The following is a 21,626-nucleotide window of genomic DNA, read 5'->3' as shown; positions in this document are numbered from 1 at the left end:
GTTCTCCAGAATTCGCATGTAAGGCATTTTTTAATTGTTGTTGATAAGGGCCCTGAGGATTGGCATCCTTCAAGCCGCTGTTTGCTTTAAAACAAGCGGTCGTTCTAACCCTATACTCTTCAAAAAGTTCGTCGTCCTTGCCCTTTTGCGGAACCTGGCTGTGGTTCTTTCTATTAAAGCCCTAACTCGATGTTATAATTCTCTGTCATTATGTGGCATTACAATACCATGGTGTTTTGGGTCCCAATCTCTTCAGCAAAGGTCCCAATCAGGCCCCATTGCAGTCATCCAAATTTGTTGAGTTTCTGTTCCATTTAAATGATAGGACTATCTAAGATTTTCCATTTCCTCAACAAACTGGACAATGTCTATTTTATAGGGTGTGATGCCGGCTACGGGCTTTTTCACATCCTCATTAGTCCAGGTCCTATAGACCAAAATAGTTTCTTTGTGGTCCTCTTGGACGTTTGGATTTGCCACCTCAATCATTGGATATAAATCCATGTCTCCCTCGTCTGTGGTTATATTTGTTATTTTGGGAATGGGAGACAATGTTCCTCCCATAGTTTTAGACCAATTCATTTGTGACCCTCCTGATCATAAAACTCGTTGAGGTTCTGACTCATGAGTTGGAGGACTTTCATGAGGTGGCAAAAACGGGTACAAGGGTGCTGATGCCTTTGTTTCCTCATTCTTTTCACTTTTTCTCAACTCTTACTACTGGTCCTGTCTCGTCATCTTTCTGTCTTTATCCCTACCTGCCTGCCTTTTCTTTTCACTTTCTAAGTCCTTCTTTTTCTTACTTCCTTTTTCTCTTTTAGACGCCATGTTTAGCCAGAAGAATAAGTCGTCATATCCCTCTTTTTCTATTTTTGATATCTTATTTTTGTGTCGACATTTTATTTCGTCTCGAAGTTGAACCAAATTTTACGAATTTAGCTGGCTAGCGAAACCGTATTTGGTTATCCACGTGTTTAAATGTTTTATTTTGGAAGAGTTTTGGAGTTGAACATATTTCCAGTCTTTACGCTTTAGGCGTTCTTTTGGATCCATTTTACTGTTATTTTTTCCCTTTTTGTGAATTTGGAAGTCAGTTTATTGGCACCTAGAGTGACCTAAATACTGATTTTATTCAAAATCACAGGGTGAAAATGAATGTCTGTGTTTTGGTAATTCTCAAGCTTTTACCCACACGGAGCGGAGGATTCTTGCATCTGCTTCCAAACCCAGTTGTCACTTAGAAGAAGAAGAAGAAGAATCATCATCTTTTATTGTCATGAACATGCATGCATGCACACAAAATTTGTTCTCTGCATTTAACCCATCACAGTGAACACATGCACATGTTAGTGGAACACACTGGAGCAGGGGGCAGCTGAAGCGCCCGGGGAGCATTTCGGGGTATCAGTGTCTTGCTCAAGGACACCACAGCCGTGAGTCCGGGGGATGTTGGCGGATGGTCCAGTCAGGGTTTTGAACCTAGGTCCCCCACGGTGGCAGGCGATGATCTTAACCATTGGGCCACGGCTGCCTAAGACAATCCTGTCTTATACATTCATACTTTTACACATTCACACGATACTAGTAACGTTTTTACAAACACACGGAAACACGGAATTTCAGTACGTACAGGACTCCGCCGTCCTCGCGGAATTTCTTGGACTCTGCCATCCCTCTTTTACTTGCCAGTGACTAGTATCACACAAGGTTTATTCTGCCGCAGACTTCTTTGTCGCGCAATTCACTCACTCTTTAATCCCTTTTTTTTTTTTTTATTTTAACTCACAAAGTCGTCTTCAATCCTGTGGACTGTCATCAACATTCAGATCCCATCTGAGGAGAACGAAGTCTTACTTGCCGTGGCCACGGTCTCTTAACTGGAAGTCGGCTCCACAACTGGAATCCTCGGGTGTGTTGACATCCGGCTCGAAGGACCAATTTAATGTTGGATCTATCTCACCCAACACCTATAAAAATAGACACAAAAGGAATGAAGACGCTGGTTTCTTTTGCTCATGAGGAGGAGATTGTATGGGAGATTGTTCAGATTATAGCCTTTCATCACGCTCTCAACAATCTCTCCCGTCGCTCCTGTATTTATTTGAAATAGGGAGGTTTCTGAGCTCCAAGACATAACATACTAAGCTACAAGACACAACACACTAAGTGGAAGGTTTCAAGGTGAAGACATGAGACCAACACCTGCCACGTCCCCGGCCACGTCCTTGGTCAAGGCGCCCTTCTATCGGATGATTCCTGCTGAGTCATCTTCTTGAAGGCGAGACATCTTCCTTTCTCAAAATCGTCCATACTAAGCAAATAACTTCTACAATATATTTAACAAAAATGTTGCTTTTCTTCAGGTAACCATGTGTCTTATGGCCATACTACCCTGAGAACGCACGATCTCAGAAGCTAAGCAGCGGTGGGCCTGGTTAGTACTTGGATGGGAGACCTCCAGGGAATACCAGGTTCTGTAAGCTTCTTCACTTGAGATTCTCATGGAATTGTTTTCTTATCGGTGGTTGACCTTAATTATAATGCAGTCATTCTCTCTCTTATGACTTACTGTCTCTTTATTCGGAGACAGAATCTTCACGTACCTCTTTTAAACATCCCGTTTCTCCTTTTCCGACAGTAAAAAAAAAAAACAATTCTATAAACACATATATCTATATGTATATATATATATATTAGTATCTCATGATACGTCACAATTTTATCACATCAGTGCTTTTAATTGGCTCGAGGCTAGGGATACGAAGGTATGGATTTTTAAATGATACGTAATTATTGCACATTATTGTATGGACCCCAAAGCCACGGTTTATGAACCCGAACCACGTCCGAGGAATACATTACAGTGGAGTCAATGGCAGTATTATTAGGAGTAGATTAGGTAGAGTAAATTCAATCAGAATCAGCAGAATCAAAATTTGAATCCTCTTTTTTTGCCGAGTATGTCAGAAACACACAAGGAATTTGTCTCCGGTAGTTGGAGCCCCTCTCGTGCGACAACGGACAGCCATTTGACAGAAAATAGTTTGGAGACATAATCACATTAGACCAAAGTACGGAGAGTCACTGAGCAATGCAATTTTACCGGTAATGTGGTCATGTCGATGCAAATTTTGTGTTTTTTTTTTTTTTGGACAATTGTGCAAATGAAATTGTGAAATTGAGTAAATTCAATCAGAATCAGCAGAATCAAAATCAGAATCATCTTTATTTGCAGAGGATGTCAGAAACACACAAGAAATCTGTCTCCGGTAGTTGGAACCTGTTGGATTGTTCTATTTTGTACTCATGAAGCTATGTTCCTTTATCTCACAATTAAGTTCCGTTTCCAAAACACGAGGGTAATACATGTTTAGGTTTTGTTATCCATGAGAATATGTAGAAGGTAGATTACTGAAGAATGAGGGTTTTAGGGTGACTCCCCCTTTTCTGATAACACCCAAGGCCAGAGGTACCTTCTGCGAAACATATATCAAAACCTTCTGCTGAACAGTCATAACGAAACCTTCTGATGTGTATAAAAGGAGTTGGCGCAAATAAACAAGGTGTGTCATTCAGTGAAGCTGCACTCTGGTGAACAGTTGACTGAATGCACCCTGAGACTCAGCACTTTGGTGTTCTTTTTTCCTCTCTTTTTGGACAAAGAAAACGAACATGCAAGAACGATTGAAGGTTCCATGATCTATTGAACATTGACATTATATTACGTCCTTAACAGATGGTGACCCTTCGTCGTGATTTGTCCGACAGGAGAGGTTAATTTTGGTCATCAACTACTTGGCCTGGACTCACAAACAGATCGCTCACAAACTAAGGTAAGCAGAGACCTTTTTAACAAAATTCTGCACATTGACAGTTACCAAATTATTTGTGAGTCCGAGACAAGTAATTTTTTCTAATCATAAGTTTTGTGTGACTCGCAAGATAGAGAAATTCTACAACAAAGGTTGTGGAAGGATAGCCTCCAATCTCGACAGATTGGAGAAGGTTATCCCCCAGTGACGACTGGGGAAGGTTATCCTCTGACGACGGTCAGGGAAGTTTTACCACTATTAAAAGGTAAATATTAGAAGTGAAGGATCCCTCTGGTTAGAGACCAGGGAAGGTCTTGGTGGACCAGAATAATACAGTGTTATTTATGTGTAGAAATACACATGTTCTCCCCATTCCTGCGTGGGTTTTCTCCGGGGACTCGGGTTTCCTCCCACATCCCAAAAATATGCTTGGTAGGTTAATTGACAACTCTAAATTGCCCCTAGTTGTGAATGTGAGTGCGAATAGTTGTTTGTTTGTATGTGCCCTGCGATTGGCTGGCAACCAGTTTTGGGTGTACCCCGCCTCCTGCCCGATGATAGCTGAGATAAGCTCCAGCACGCCCGCGACCCTTGTGAGGAAAAGCGGCTCAGAAAATGGATGGATGGATGCAAGCACATTTTGACAAACATTGTCAATTGGTAGAAAAACCTGAATTGGTATTGGGAGATTTAGGTCACGAAGGGGGAAAAGGTGGCAATTCACAAAGTTAATGTTACACTATACGGGACTAAGGTATGTAGGGGAGAAGAGACAGAAAAAGGAAAGAGAGAAAATAAGTAAATGATTAGATAAAAAATAGGAAGAAGGACAAATCAGAAAGACTGAGCCTTTGCTTCCTGAGTTACACCGTCTAAAAGACAGACTAGTTGTAGAAATAAAACTTCTAAAAAACAAAAAACCGTCCGTCTTCCGCAGTGAACTCTAAAATCGCTGAAAAAGAACAAGCTCTGTGTACAGTGATGAATGTACTTGCATTGGTGGGGATATTTGAACCAAAAGATGATGCCATGATTATGGCATGACAAAAGGAAAAAAGAGAAAGAAAGGAAGATGAAATTGAAAAAATAAAAAATAAATAATAAAATAAATAAAAAAAACACCATATGCGCAGGCACCACAAACTTCCTCACTATACTTAGAACTAAGAGTACTTCGCTTTATGTAAAGATGGATAGAAAAAAGGCCCTGCCAAAGAAAATGTGTCAGAAAAAAAAACAAAAAAAAAAACAAGCACTATCTGTCATGGCACCTCAGCTACTGTCGTAGGACCCGACGTGGGCCACTTTGCTACTACAGCAGCAGACTAGAGGTGGGTCGGAGGTGGTTTCAGGGGTCACTCCCGCGGTGCGAACTTCATAAGATTCTTTGCATGTGGAAAAACTGGACATGTTGCATTTGTCTGTCGAGGCCCTGCTGAAGCACAGAGTAACTACAGTTGTTACGCCTGTGGACAAGAGGGACACATTGCCAACTGTTGTCCCAACCTGCTGCCCAGAGGACGTGGTGAAACAACAGGACGAGGCAGGCGAAATGTGCCAAAGAGACATTTTACAGAAATGTAATGCTGCCATTGTCTGTGCAGTACACGGACCTGACATTGTGTTTCCAGATGGAACCATGATGGAACCAAAGGAGACCTGCGTACACATGTGCTAGCATGTGTGCAACAAAAAACTGTGACTCCTGTTGCTGACATCTATTGGGGACTGCTCGACACGTGTCAGAATCAGAATCATCTTTATTTGCCAAGTATGTCCAAAAACACACAAGGAATTTGTCTCCGGTAGTTGGAGCCGCTCTCGTACGACAACAGACAGTCAATTTACAGAGAACACTTTTGAGACATAAAGACATTGACTAAAAAAACAGTCACTGAGCAATAAAGGGCATGATTGGCCAGTATTGGTCAACAACAGATATGCAAATAGTGCAGTGTTGCGAGACTACTACAGTGAGTGCACGAGTCATATATAATTGGCCCCACAGAACTCAAGTCAAAAAATTGCCAGCATGTTGTAATGAAATTGTAGGTTCGGTGTTTAAGAAGTTGATCGCAAGAGGGAAGAAGCTGTTGGAATGTCTGCTTGTTCTAGTTTGCATTGATCGGTAGCGCCTACCGGAGGGAAGGAGCTGGAAGAGCCGGTGACCGGGGTGCGGAGGGTCAGAGAGGATTTGGCACGCTCTTGTCTTAGTTCTGGCAGCGTGCAAGTCCTCAATGGTGGGTAGGGGGGTACCGACAATCCTTTCAGCAGTTTTGATTGTCCGTTGCAGTCGGAGTTTGTCCTTTTTTGTAGCAGCACCAAACCAGACTGTGATGGAAGAACACAGGACTGATTCGACTACCGCTGTGGAGAATTGTCTCAGCAGCTCCGGTGGTAGGCCGTGCTTTCTCAGAAGCCGCAGGAAGTGCATCCTCTGCTGGGCCTTTTTGAGGACGGAGTTGATGTTGGTCGCCCACTTCAGGTCCTGAGAGACTGTCCCAGGAACTTGAAGGTTTCGACGGTTGACACAAGGCAGCTGGACAACGTGAGGGGCAGCTGTGGCGAATGATGCCTCCTAAAGTCCACGATCATCTCTACAGTCTTGAGCGTGTTCGGCTCCAGTTTGTGTCTGCCGCACCAGAGCTCCAGCCGCTCCGCTTCCTGTCGATATGCAGCCTCGTCACCGTCCTTAATGAGGCCGATGACAGTGGTGTCATCTGCAAACTTCAGGAGTTTGACAGTCGGGTGCGCTGAGATGCAGTCGTTCGTGTAGAGAGAGAAGAGCAGCGGAGAGAGGACACAACCTTGGGGCGCCCCAGTGCTGATGCTGCGTGTGGATGAGGTGGCCTCCCACAGCCTCACCTGCTGTGTCCTGCCTGTCAGAAAGCTGTAAATCCACTGGCAGATGGCAGGAGAGACGCTGAGCTGGAGAAGCTTGGATGAAAGGAGTTCAGGGATGATGGTGTTGAACGCTGAGCTGAAGTCCATGAACAGGATCCTCGCGTAGGTCCCTGCACTGTCGAGGTGTTCTAGGATGAAGTGCAGTCCCATGTTGACTGCATCATCCGCAGACCTGTTTGCTTGGTAGGCAAACTACAGGGGGTCCAGCAAGGGACCTGTGACACTCTTGAGGTGGTCCAGCACGAGACTTTCAAAGGACTTCATGACCACAGATGTCAAAGCGACAGGCCTGTAGTCATTTATACCCGAGATTGCAGGTTTCTTGGGGACTGGAATGATGGTGGAGCGTTTGAAACAGGATGGTACTTCACACAGTTCCAGAGATCTATTGAAGATCTGAGTGAAGACTGGCGCGAGCTCGTCCGCGCAGACTTTGAGACAGGACGGGGACACATGGTCTGGGCCTGCCGCTTTGTTAATCTTTTGTTGTTTAAAGATGCGTCTCACATCCTGTTCATTGATGGTTAACGCAGAAGTCAGAGGTGTGATTGTGGTCGGGGGTGCGGCCGGGTGGGTGTGGGGTGTGAAAGTGTCCTTTTCAAATCTGCAGTAGAAGGTATTCAAGTCGTTGGCTAGTGTGCTATTGTTCTCAGCTTGGGGGGATCGTCGCTTGAAATTAGTCAGCGATTGGAATGCATGCCAGACTGATTTAGAGTCGTTAGCGCTAAACTGTTTTTCCAACTTTGCTGCATAGTTCCTCTTTGCAATGTTAATTTCTTTAGTCAGCTGGTTTCTAGCTCGATTATACAGGGCCCTGTCCCCGCTCTGATATGCGTCCTCCTTAGCTTGGCGAAGCTGTTTCAGTTTAGCAGTGAACCACGGCTTGTTGTTGTTGAATGTGCGAAATGATTTTGTTGATACACACACATTTTCACAGAAACTGATATAGGATGTAACAGTGTCCGTATATTCATCCAGGCTGCCGGGTGAATTTTCAAAGACACTCCAGTCTGTGCAGTCTAAGCAGCTCTGAAGTTACATCTTTGCTTCATTGGTCCACTTTTTCACTGTTTTCACTGTAGGCTTCGCACATTTAAGTTCTTGCCTTTATGTCGGTATTAAGTGAATTAAGCAGTGATCAGACGAGCCCAGGGCGCCACGAGGTATAGCACGGTATGCGTTTTTTACCGAAGTGTAGCAGTGGTCTAAAATGTTATTTTCCCTGGTAGAACAGTCGATGTGCTGCTTGAACTTAGGGAGTTCGTGGTTGAGTTTAGCTTTGTTAAAGTCCCCGAGAATAATGAGGGGTGAGTCCGGGTGTTTTTTTTTCAATTTCGTTGACTTGTTTGGCGAGCATTAGCAGTGCGGTGTTCGTGTTAGGTTGAGGCGGAATGTAGACTCCAGCCAGGATGAATGATGTGAACTCACGCGGCGAGTAGAATGGCTTAGAGTTCAAAAACAGCGACTCCAAATGCGGGCTGCAGTGTGTGCTGAGCTCCGTGACGTCCGTACACCATTTTTCATTGATATAGAAGCATATCCCGCCGCCCTTTGTTTTCCCCGATGATTCCATGTCGCGGTCTGCTCGATGAGTATGGAAGCCGGGAAGCATTACGGCGCCATCCATTACAGCGTCGCAAAGCCAGGTCTCCGTGAAGCACATGGCGGCGGTACGGCCGAAGTCTTTACTGGTCTTTAACAGAAGATGAAGCTCGTCCATTTTGTTGGGTAGTTAGCATACATTCGCGAGGTGGATCGACGGGAACGGCAATCTGTATCCTCTCTTGCAGAGTTTCACCTGAATGCCGCCACGCTTCCCTCTGTGGCGCCGTTTCCGTCTCCATGCGTCGAAAACCGCGGACGCCGCTCCGGTGAGTAACTCAGGGAAAAAACAGAGGATTTCCGAAATTTGGTGACAGAAAGTCCGTAGTAGCCTCCTTGATGGTTCGCTGGTCTCCCCTTGTGTAAGTGAGTCGTGTAAGGTCTCCAAAGACGGACGAAAAACACAAAGACAAAAACAATACTAGAGAGCGCGCTACCGAGGCGACCACACTGGTAGGCGCCATCTTGGTATCCAGAGCCCAAGCTGTGCATGGAGGCGAGTCCGACTATATCTAGTCGGAACTTCTCGACCTCAATCACCAGCTCTGGCTCCTTCCCAGCCAGAGAGGTGACATTCCACGTCCCTAGAGCCAGCCAGTGTCAAATAAATAACAGCGTGCTACAGACATTTGCGGAGTGGAAGCCGTGGGTTGTGTCCTTGGGGCCATTCCTGCCACCCCCTGACCCTCCACATTGTACCTTGTTCTATGATAGAGAACACGATTGGATTTATCAACAATAATTTTTGAAAAACGATCAGACACTCATGGTATTTTACCAAGTGATAGAATAGTGGTGGTACGAGAGGGTGTTGCGGCAGTGGTTGAGCTGACATCGGATTTATTGCCGTGGTTCAAAATGCCATTTTCTGCGTCTCACATTTCATTGGCACTTAAACGAGAAGGATTAAGAAATCTGTCGGCTAAACTCAATTGGACACATGATGAGAAAGAACTCTTCATACAAATTAAACAAGAATTAAGTCAAGCCATTGCTTTGGCAATTCCTAACAATAAACTACCGTTTCATTTGGACATCTCTAACAAACCTCATACTGCCGCTGCAGTATTGTACCAAATAGTACGGGGTGAAAGAATGGTACTACTACACACGAGTGTTTTGTTAGAACCAATAGTAGAACGTGCTTCTGACTGCGAGAGATATGCAGCAGGATCTGCGGCTCTTCCAGAAAAATGCGCACATGTGGTGCTTATGCACCCGCTCTGCTACACACCACACACTCCACAACCGCTTTCATCAACTCACGCATATTTACCTTTTCAAACAAGTGAAAAATGAAACATTATCATTGTTACAACAACCGCATATTCAGTTTACACCTGTCAATACTAACATGGCCGACGGTGTAACTGAAAGAATCCATTGGTGTGAGCAGAAGGCTTGAAAAGACAAAGCATGTCGTTCAGATTTATTGTCGGAACCGTTGAAGGGAGGGAGAAAGTTACTTATGGATGGTTGTTGTTATAGGACAAACAATGGGGAACTAGTGGCTGGATGGGCTGTAATTGAACTAGTAGTGAACGAAAGGAGTCGTTGAACGTATGACTGCAACTTTAAAACAAAAATTGGCTAAATGCTGTGCACAGTCAAATATGTCATGGTTGAGAGCTCTCCCAATTGTGGTCATGTCCATCAGAGCATCTGTAAATAGTACACACAAACTCAGCCCTATCAAAATATATCATGGTTTTTCTTTTTCTTTTCCTGGTCCAGGTTCTGGCTCATCTTTTGAGTCACTTTCTTCCTAGTCGCGACTGTCTTACTTTGATCAATTAAGAGGTGTTCTATTCAGCTTTGCAGGCATCCAGTCAGACGGCGATAATCCACCTGCATCTGTTTGGCTTCAAGTGATAAAGAGGAAGTGGTCTGAACCAAGGTGGACGGGACCGTTCACCGTGACTGCGAGGACTTCACACGCCTACCAACTTGAAGGAAAAGGGACTAACTGGTTCCACTGGACACAATGTCATGTTGCCAAACCACTTTGATTGTTTCATTAGTGTTGCATTTATTGCCTCAAGTTGCATTCGGCAAACGGGGAATTTAGTAGACCAACAATTCATAGAGCAGGAGAAAGGGTACCAAGCAAATGTGGAATACCATTCCAAATTACAATTAATCACAAAGAAAGGAACAAACAATGCTTATGTTTTCGACTAATGCGAAGTGATAAACTGTGGAGGCTATAACAGCTCGTATAGAGGAACAGACATCTACTTATGTTTCAACCAGATGGTACAGATCTGATGCGTGCAGAATTTGCCATATCGTCACACAAGGTGTCAGACATTGGGACAAACCACCCATTTTACCGGCAGGTGGACCCCACAAAAAATGGTGGACAAAGGCATTAAGGGCCAGAAAAAAACATAATGCAATAATGGATAGAATAAAACACCAAAGAAATTATGGTTCAACACAAAACCCTATTATGCTAAGCATCAATGGTCAAGGAATTGGACAAACACAACATTCATATTTAGTGATAGGAGGGGATGTTTCTGGAAGAGATCCACGTGGTCTTATCCACAAATTTAGACGAAGCCTTCAACCACCTCCACCAACACGGATACACAGGCACACCCACACCAGCCGTTTCAATGCCGCACGCAAGCCACTCGCGCGAGCGCCGCATGGCTGCCAGATCCAAACAGTGAGGAAACGCTCACCTTCTTGCCGGCATGAAATCTGAAGCGGCCCCGCGGCGCCATCGCCCGGCAGTGTTCGTGATATTATATTTTTTCGCCTGTGGTTCCGAGTCGGCGGCACGATGGCCGACTGGTTAGAGTGTCACCCTCACAGTTCTGAGGACCCGGGTTCAATCCCCGGCCCCGCCTGTGTGGAGTTTGCATGTTCTCCCCGTGCCTGCGTGGGTTTTCTCCGAGCACTCCGGTTTCCTCCCACATCCGAAAAACATGCATGAATTGGAGACTCTAAATTGCCCGTAGGCATGACTGTGAGTGTGAATGGTTGTTTGTTCCTATGTGCCCTGCGATTGGCTGGCAACCAGTTCAGGTTGTACCCCGCCTCCTGCCCGATGACAGCTGGGATAGGCTCCAGCACGCCCGCGACCCTAGTGAGGAGAAGCGGCTCAGAAAATGGATGGATGGATGGATGGTTCCGAGTCGGAGGCCACCCGGGAGAACTGTGGCTTCCGTTGGGCAGGAATGAATGAAGACTTTGAGACACTTGGCGTTTGGGCTAATTTGATTTATTGAACAAGCCTTAGTGTCATAACACCTGCTTACATAGCCAGAACAACAAAAAAGCCCCGAAAAACCCTGGATCTCAGTTTATCAAGGTTTAATTCTCTGGGCGTGGACTTACCCACACCCTGGTTGCACCCGGAAGATGTTCGTTCCTCATGACCATATTGGGAATCACACCCGCCTGCTGGCGCCTCACATTCTAGCTAGGCTCACACCCGGTACCCTTATCTTATAAGATGAAAAGCAGACCTCTTAGCAGACCGGGACGCCTGTTGTGAACCCAGGACATGTTGCTGTCTGGCCAGAGAAGGAAAACCCTAATAAACGTAAAAATGGTTGAAGGAAGTCCTTTGATGTAGAACTTCAAAGAAAAGATGGTTGGCTTGAATACAGATCTCCAAGCATTTGGCCCTCGCAAAGGAACTCTGACTGTGGTACTATTGATATATACTACACTAGCAAAGAGAGTGCCGGAGTCGAAGCAGCTCAGCACACACTGCAGCCCGCATTTGGAGTCACTGTTTTTGAATTGTAAGCCCTTCTACTCGCCGCGTGAGTTCGCATCATTCATCCTGGCTGGAGTCTACATTGCGCCTCAAGCTAACACGAATGCCGCACTGCTAACGCTCGCCGAACAAGTCAACGAAATTGAAAAAAAAACACCCGGACTCACCCCTCATTATTCTCGGGGACTTTAACAAAGCTAAACTCAACCACGAACTCCCTAAGTACAAGCAGCACATCGACTGTCCTACCAGGGAAAATAACATTTTAGACCACTGCTACACTTCGGTAAAAAACGCATACCGTGCTATACCTCGTTCCGCCCTGGGCTTGTCTGATCACTGCTTCATTCACTTAATACCGACATAAAGGCAAGAACTTAAATGCGCGAGGCCTACAGTGAAAACAGTGAAAAAGTGGACCAAGGAAGCAAAGATGGAACTTCAAAGCTGCTTAGACTGCACCCACATTCAACAACAAGTCGTGGTTCACTGCTAAACTTAAGTAGCTTCGCCAAGCTAAGGAGGACGCATTTCAGAGCGGGGACAGGGCCCTGTGTAATCGAGCTAGAAACCAGCTGACTAAAGAAATTAACATTGCAAAGAGGAACTATGCAGGAAAGTTGGAAAAACAGTTTAGTGCTAACGACTCTAAATCAGTCTGGCATGCATTCCAATCGCTGACTAATTACAAGCGATGATCCCCCCAAGCTGAGAACAATAGCACACTTGCGAATGTCTTGAATACCTTCTACTGCAGATTTGAAAAGGATACTTCCTGCGGCTTCTGAGAAAGCATGGCCTGCCACGGGAGCTACTGAGGTCCTTCTACACACCGGTAATCGAATCAGTCCTATGTTCTTCCATCACAGTCTGGTTTGGTGCTGCTCCAAAAAAGGACAAACTCCTACTGCAACGGACAATCAAAACTGCTGAAAGGATTGTCGGTACCCACCTACCCACCCTTGAGGACTTGCACGCTGCCAGAACTAAGACAAGAGTGTGCAAAATCCTCTCGGACCCCCCGCATCCCGGTCACCAGCTTTTCCAGCGCCTTCCCTCAGGTAGGCGCCACCGATCAACGCAAACTAGAACTAGTAGACATTCCAAAAGCTTCTTCCCTCTTGCAATCAACTTCTTAAACAGCTAACCTACAATTCCATTGCAACATGCTGGCAATTTTTTGACTTGAGTTCGTTGTCACATTTCTGTGGGACCAATTATACATTACTTGTGCACTCACTGTAGTTGTCTCGCCACGCTGCACTATTTGCATATCTGTTGTTGACCAATACTGGCCACTCATGCCAGAGTAGCATCTGCTCTATTTGCACACTGATTGAGGAGTATCTGCAACATTTGCACCATTGTCCCAGATTATCGCACCACTCGTCACTTTAAACCGCATACACTCCTTGAAGTCTCGGCGCCTTTTGCACAATGGTCATTGCACCGGACTATTGCAATACTAGTCATTCGAACTGCTCTAAGTGCTTGAGGACTGCATCTTTTCGCACAATTGTCAAAAAAAAAAAAGTACCAGCATTACCAGATAACTAACTACCCTTTACTGCTCAGTGACTGTTTTTTTTTTTTTTTTTTTGTCAATGTCTTTATGTCTCAAAAGTGTTCTCTGTCAATTGACTGTCTGTTGTCGTACGAGAGCGGCTCCAACTACCGGAGACAAATTCTTTGTGTGTTTTTTGGACATACTTGGCAAATATAGATGATTCTGATTCTGATTCTGATTCTGAGATTGAACATGAAGCCGGCAGTTTACTTATAACAACAAACAAGACAGTGGACAAAACGACAGTTAACATATAATTTTAGTCACATCATTTGGCATATGCACCTTAGAACAACGTTTCCTGTTATATTACACCTTCTTGTTGACTTCAGGAGTGAGACAAAAGGTTTTAAGTTCAATTACTTTTTCCTATTTTATTTCTGTTTTATTTTATTGACCGGTCATTTAGTCTAATTTTGGATAATAAACCTATTATTTGCTTAATTTTCTGGTTCAAGCGCAATTGTAGGTTTATGAAATTAACCAAAATCACATTGCGAAATCTGTAGCGATACTGCAAATCGACAATACAAATGTCCCTTTAAAGTTCACAACAATATAAAAATTCAATTCAAAGACAATCGGAATTACAAAGCAATCATAGAACAATGCTTTCAAATGTCCTTTTTTGACAAAAAAATAAATCCCAAGAGTCCACAAGCAAGCAAGTCCATTTCTTGCTTTAAGTTAAAGCATTTTGTTTTTGGAGGGTTTCCAATGGATAAAAGACATTTCAAATCTTTTTAATGGGGGAAAGGGATTTGATATAAAAGCAAATTCAGTCACCTTCACTGTTTAAATGAATGTATTTTAATAAGGATTACACACTTTATAGTTCACCAAGTCTTATTTCAATCATTCACTTATTTGATATTCTTCTTCTTTTCCTTTCGGCTTGTCCCGTTAGGGGTCGCCACAGCGTGTCATCCTTTTCCATGAGAGCCTATCTTCTGCATCCTCCTCTCGAACACCAACTGCCATCATGTCTTCCCTCACGACATCCATCAACCTTCTCTTTGGTCTTCCTCTAGCTCTCTTGCCTGGCAGCTCCATCCTCATCATCCTTCTACCAATATACTAACTCTCTCTCCTCTGGACGTGTCCAAACCATTGAAGTCTGCTCTCTCTAACTTTGTCTCCAAAACATCGAACCTTGGCTGTCCCTCTGATGAGCTCATTTCTAATTTTATCCAACCTGGTCACTCCGAGAGCGAACCTCAACATCTTCATTTCCGCCACCTCCAGCTCTGCTTCCTGTTTTCTCTTCAGTGCCACTGTCTCTAATCCGTACATCATGGCTGGCCTCACCACTGTTTTATAAACTTTGCCCTTCATCCTAGCAGAGACTCTTCTGTCACATAGCACACCTGACACCTTCCTCCACCCGTTCCAACCTGCTTGGACCCGTTTCTTCACTTCCTGACCACACTCACCATTGCTCTGGACGGTTGAGCCCAAGTATTTAAAGTCCTCTACCCTTGCCATCTCTTCTCCCTGTAGCCTCATTCTTCCCCCACCACCCCTCTCATTCATGCACATATATTCTGTTTTACTTCGGCTAATCTTCATTCCTCTTCTTTCCAGTGCATGCCTCCATCTTTCTAACTGTTCCTCCAGCTGCTCCCTGCTTTCACTGCAGATCACAATGTCATCTGCAAACATCATGGTCCACGGGGATTCCAGTCTAACCTCATCTGTCAGCCTATCCATCACCACTGCAAAAAGGAAGGGGCTCAGGGCTGATCCCTGATGCAGTCCCACGTCCACCTTAAATTCTTCTGTCACACCGACAGCACACCTCACCACTGTTCTGCTGCCCTCGTACATGTCCTGTATTATTCTAACATACTTCTCTGCCACTCCAGACTTCCGCATGCAGTACCACAGTTCCTCTCTGGGTACTCTGTCATAGGCTTTCTCTAGATCCACAAAGACACAATGTAGCTCCTTCTGACCTTCTCTGTACTTTTCCATCAACATCCTCAAGGTAAATAATGCATCTGTGGTACTCTTTCTGGGCATGAAACCATACTGTTGCTCGCAAATACTCACTTCTGTCCTGAGTCTAGCCTCCACTACTCTTTCCCATAACTTCATTGTGTGGCTCATCAACTTTATTCCTCTATAGTTGCCACAGCTCTGCACATCACCTTTGTTCTTAAAAATGGGCACCAGTACACTTTTCCTCCATTCCTCAGGCATCTTCTCACGCACTAGAATTCTATTGAACAAGCTGGTCAAAAACTCCACAGCCACCTCTCCTAGATGCTTCCATACCTCCACAGGAATGTCCTCAGGACCAACTGCCTTTCCATTTTTCATTCTCTTTAATGCCTTTCTAACTTCCCCCTTACTAATCATTGCCACTTCCTGGTCCACCACACTTGCCTCTTCTACTCTCCCTTCTCTATCATTTTCCTCATTCATCAACTCCTCGAAGTATTCTTTCCATCTACCTAGCACACTGCTGGCACCAGTCAACATATTTCCATCTCTATCCTTAATCACCCTAACCTGCTGCACATCCTTCCCATCTCTATCCCTCTGTCTGGCCAGCCTGTATAGATCCTTTTCTCCTTCTTTAGTGTCCAACCTGCCATACATGTCATCATATGCCTCTTGTTTTGCCTTTGCCACCTCTACCTTTGCCCTGTGTCGCATCTCAATGTATTCCTTTCGCCTCTCCTCGGTCCTCTCAGTGTCCCACTTCTTCTTAGCTAACCGTTTTCCTTGTATGATTTCCTGTACTGTGAGGTTCCACCACCAAGTCTCCTTCTCTCCTTTCCTGCCAGAAGATACACCAAGTACTCTCCTGCCTGCTTCTCTGATCACCTTGGCTGCAGTGGTCCAGTCTTCTGGAAGCTCTTCCCGTCCACCGAGAGCCTGTATCACCTCTTCCCGAAAAGCTGCACAACACTCGTCCTGTCTCAGCTTCCACCACATGGTTCTCTTCTCTGCCTTTGTCTTCCTAATTTTCCTCCCCACCACCAGAGTCATCTTACACACCACCATCCTATGCTGTCTAGCCACACTCTCCCCTACCACTACCTTACAGTTGGTAACCTCCTTCAGATTACATCGTCTGCACAAGATGTAATCCACCTGTGTGCTTCTACCTCCGCTCTTGTAGGTCACCCTATGTTCGTGCCTCTTCTGGAAAAAAGTGTTCACTACAGCCATTTGCATCCTTGTTGCAAAGTCTACCACCATCTGTCCCTCCAAGTTCCTTTCCTGGATACCGTACTTACCCATCACTTCTTCATCACCCTTATTACCTTCACCAACATGTCCATTACAATCTGCACCAATTACGACTCTCTCTCTGTCTGGGATGCTCAGAACTACATCATGTAGCTCCTTCCAGAATTTCTCTTTCACCTCTAGGTCACATCCTACCTGTGGGGCATAGCCACTAATCACATTACACATAAACACCCTCAATTTCAAATTTCAGCCTCATCACTCGATCTGATACTCTTTTCACCTCCAAGACATTCTTAGCCAACTCTTCTTTTAAAATAACCCCGACTCCATTTCTCTTCCCATCTACACCATGGTAAAATAATTTAAACCCTGCCCCTAAACTTCTAGCCTTACTGCCTTTCCACCTGGTCTCCTGGACACACAATATATCAACCTTTCTCCTAATCAACATGTCAACCAACTCCCGAGATTTTCCTGTCATAGTCCCAACATTCAAAGTCCCCACATTCAGTTCTAGGCTCTGTGTTTTCCTCTTCTCTTTCTGCCGGAGAACCCGCTTTCCACCTCTTCTTCTTCTTCTTCTTCTTTGACTTCGACCCACAGTAGCTGGATTTCCAACAGCGCCCTGCAGGTTGACGGCGCCGGTGGCGGACGTTGTTAACCCGGGCCACGACCGATCCGGTATGGAATTCTTTGGATGAACGCTCATATTTGTTTGGCAAGGTTTTAAGCCGGATGCCCTTCCTGACGCAACCCTCTGCATTTATCCGGGCTTGGGACCGGCCTACAGTTTGCACTGACTTGTGCCCCCCATATTTGATATTGACTTCACTAAAACATTGGACAAAATGTATGCGTTGCAAGTATGGGTCCCCATGGTCCATATTTCACAAACAAGTTCATTTTAGCGGCACGGTGGACGAATGGTTAGTGCGTTGCTTGGACGGCTCAGCCACTCCGACAGACTTCGATTGTGTTGTTTTTCATTGTATCATAGTTTTCTGATGTTTAGATGCATGCCAGTGCCTCTGATTTACTGACAATACTCATCTGAAATGTAGGAATCCAAGTCAAGAGCATGAGAATGAAGACAAAGTCTGTTGACAGAACATGGGACACTCGTACTTAATGTCCCCTGCTTCCCCCGGGACATGGACAAAGTTTTGCCGGAGGTGGGAGTTGAAGCTCCTTCTGACTGGGGACTCTGCCAGACATTACCAGCACACCCTCAAAATACGTAATTCTCTTTCATGTCGAACTGACATCTGCCCCCAACATCGAAGCAAACACACCACCCAGTGGGAATCAGATTGCAGCTCCGCCCCTCTTTTGACCCCAGTGTCCAAGAAATGCGGCAGCATGTCCGATGACACGACCACAAAGTCGATCATCGAACTGCGTCCTTTGGTTGTCCTGGTGTCAAGTGCTCATCTGGAAACCCTTATGTGTGAAGATGGTGTTAATTATTGACAGTCTGTGACGAGCACATTATTCCTATAAGTAAGCACGACTCACGCTTAGATCGGGGAGGGGTGAGGAGGCTTTCGCCTTTATCACGCCCTTCCGAGTCACATTGTCACTCGCCATGTGAGCACTGAATTCCCCCTCAGCAGAGGCGCACTCACTAAAAGGAAATGAACAACAGAATTGACACATTGTCTTTATACACTAGACACTGTCAGGAGTGGGATTTGAACCCACGCCTCCATAGAGACTGCAACCTGAATGCAGCGCCTTGGAACGCTCGGCCATCCTGACAGTAGTGCGTTGCGTTGTTTAGAAGGAACAAAGGGTACGGGTCTTTATTCACCCCAGGCGGTTTGCTCATCCGGTGGGCGACCCGTTCAAGAGCATTGGAATGTAGTCAAAGTGCAAGAACCCCCATACCAAGCATTGGTGGTTCAGTGGTAGAATTCTCACCTGCCACGCGGGAGGCCTGGGTCCGATTCCTGGCCGATGCAGCTTGACCATTTTGTGTATATTAAGCTCTATTTGAGGAAAATGAGAACAAACTCCTTCTGCTTGCAAAACACACATTTTCCCCCCACCAGTACTGGACGACCGAGGACAGGAACCAAGTGTTTGTTGGTCACATCTTGTCAGAAGTGGGTCATATGCGTAGACTTTCCGAACGAAGTTCACCAACTTGGCACGCTGGGCCATCCTCACAAATATTCCTTGTGTTGTTTGGTGGCAGTGTAGGGCAGAAACAATGATAACACCCGAGTTTTACCAATTTTTGTTGGACTGGAAAACCAAGCAGAGGAAACAGACAGTTTTTGTCAGTCTAATCACACAAGAAGCAGAATGTCAACCCGCATACCCATAGATATTGGAACCTGAATGGAGTTGCTTGGACGGCTCAGCCACTCCGACAGACGTTGATTATGTTGTTTTTCATTGCATCATAGTTTTCTGATGTTTATATGCATGCCAGTGCCTCTGACTTACTGACTCAATACTCATCTGAAATGTTGGAATCCAAGTCAAGAGTAGGAGAATGACGACAAAGTCTGTTGCCAGAACATGGGCCACTCGTGCTTAATGTCCCCTGCTTCCCCCGGGACATGGACAAAGTTTTGCCGGAGGTGGGAGTTGAAGCTCCTTCTGACTGGGGACTCTGCCAGACATTACCAGCACACCCTCAAAATACGTAATTCTCTTTCATGTCGAACTTACATCTGCCCCCAACATCGAAGCAAACACACCACCCAGTGGGAATCAGATTGCAGCTCCGCACCTCTTTTGACCCCAGTGTCCAAGAAATGCGGCAGCATGTCCGATGACACGACCACAAAGTCGATCATCGAACTGCGTCCTTTGGTTGTCCTGGTGTCAAGTGCTCATCTGGAAACCCTTATGTGTGAAGATGGTGTTCATTATTGACAGTCTTTGACGAGCACATTATTCTTATAAGTAAGCACAACTCGCGCTTGGATCGGGGAGAGGTGAGGAGGCTTTCGCCTTTATCACGCCCTTCCGAGTCACATTGTCACTCGCCATGTGAGCACTAAATTCCCCCTCAGCAGAGGCGCACTCACTAAAAGGAAATGAACAACAGAATTGACACATTGTCTTTATACACTAGACACTGTCAGGAGTGGGATTTGAACCCACACCTCCATAGAGACTGCAACCTGAATGCAGCACGTTGGACCGCTCGGCCATCCTGACAGTAGTGTGTTGCGTTGTTTAGAAGGAACAAAGGTTACGGGTCTTTATTCACCCCAGGCGGTTTGCTCATCCGGTGGGCGACCCGTTCGAGAGTATTGGAATGTAGTCAGTGCAAGAACCCCCATACCAAGCATTGGTGGTTCAGTGGTGGAATTCTCGCCTGCCAAGCGGGAGCTTGACCGCTTGACCGGTTTGTGTATATTAAGCTCTATTTGAGGAAAATGAGAACAAACTCCTTCTGCTTGCAAAACATACATTTTCCCCCCACCGGTACTGGACGACCGAGGACAGGAACCAAGTGTTTGTTGGTCACGTCTTGTAAGAAGTGGGAATCAGATTGCAGCTCCGCCCCTCTTTTGACCCCAGTGTCCAAGAAATGCGGCAGCATGTGCGATGACACGACCACAAAGTCGATCATCGAACTGCGGCCTAAGGTTGTCCTGGTGTCAAGTGCTCATCTGGAAACCCTTATGTGTGAAGATGGTGTTAATTATTGACAGTCTGTGACGAGCACATTATTCCTATATGTAAGCACGACTCGCGCTTTGATCGGGGAGGGGAGGCTTTCGCCTTTATCATGCCCTTCCGAGTCACATTGTCACTTGCCATGTGAGCACTGAATTCCCCCTCAGCAGAGGCGCACTCACAAAAAGGAAATGAACAACAGAATGGACAAATTGTCTTTATACACTAGACACTGTCAGGAGTGGGATTTGAACCCACGCCTCCATAGAGACTGCAACCTGAATCAGAATCAGAATCAGAATCAGAATCATCTTTATTTGCCAAGTATGTCCAAAACACACAAGGAATTTGTCTCCGGTAGTTGGAGCCGCTCTAGTACAACAGACAGTCAATTTACAGAACACTTTGGAGACATAAAGACATTGACAAAAAACAACAACAAACAACAATTGTGCAAAAAGATGCAGAGTCCTCAGTTCGAATGGCTAATGACGCAATAGTCCGGTGCAATGACCATTGTGCAAAGGGCACTGAGACTTCAAGGAGTGTATGCGGTTTAAAGTGACGAGTACTGCGATAATCTGGGACAATGGTTGTGCAAATGTTACAGATACTCCTCAATCAGTGTGCAAATGAAGCAGATACTACTCTGGCATGAGTGGCCACTATATGCAAATAGTGCAGCACGGCGAGACAACTACAGTGAGTGCACGAGTAATACATAATACAGAATACAGAAATGTGACAACGAACTCAAGTCAAAAAATTGCCAGCTTGTTGTAATGGAATTGTAAGTTAGCTGTTCAAGAAGTTGATTGCAAGAGGGAAGAAGCTGTTGGAATGTCTACTAGTTCTAGTTTGCATTGATCGGTAGCGCCTACCTGAGGGAAGGAGCTGGAAGAGCTGGTGACCGGGGTGGGGAGGGTCCGAGAGGATTTTGCACGCCCTTGTCTTAGTTCTGGCAGCGTGCAAGTCCTCAAGGGTGGGTAGGGGGGTACCGACAATCCTTTCAGCAGTTTTGATTGTCCGTTGCAGTCGGAGTTTGTCCTTTTTTGTAGCAGCACCAAACCAGACTGTGATGGAAGAACACAGGACTGATTCGATGACCGCTGTGTAGAACTGTCTCAGCAGCTCCGGTGGCAGGCCATGCTTTCTCAGAAGC

At 45.5% G+C, this 21,626-nt stretch overlaps 2 non-coding genes across 2 annotated transcripts; both read right to left on the bottom strand.

Annotated features, from left to right (window-relative positions):
* Positions 1-18,501: 18,501 nt before the first annotated feature.
* On the bottom strand, positions 18,502-18,583 carry trnal-cag (transfer RNA leucine (anticodon CAG)). Its single transcript has one exon. It is a non-coding gene; the product is annotated as a tRNA-Leu (tRNA).
* A 1,334-nt stretch (positions 18,584-19,917) lies between these two features.
* trnal-cag (transfer RNA leucine (anticodon CAG)) lies at positions 19,918-19,999 on the bottom strand. Its single transcript has one exon. It is a non-coding gene; the product is annotated as a tRNA-Leu (tRNA).
* Positions 20,000-21,626: the final 1,627 nt, after the last annotated feature.

The sequence above is a fragment of the Phyllopteryx taeniolatus genome, unplaced genomic scaffold (genome assembly GCF_024500385.1).
Source record: "Phyllopteryx taeniolatus isolate TA_2022b unplaced genomic scaffold, UOR_Ptae_1.2 contig_29, whole genome shotgun sequence".
In the NCBI taxonomy this organism is placed as follows: domain Eukaryota; kingdom Metazoa; phylum Chordata; class Actinopteri; order Syngnathiformes; family Syngnathidae; genus Phyllopteryx; species Phyllopteryx taeniolatus.
Note: the sequence above shows the minus strand (reverse complement) of the source record. Positions and strands in the feature narration are given on the sequence as shown.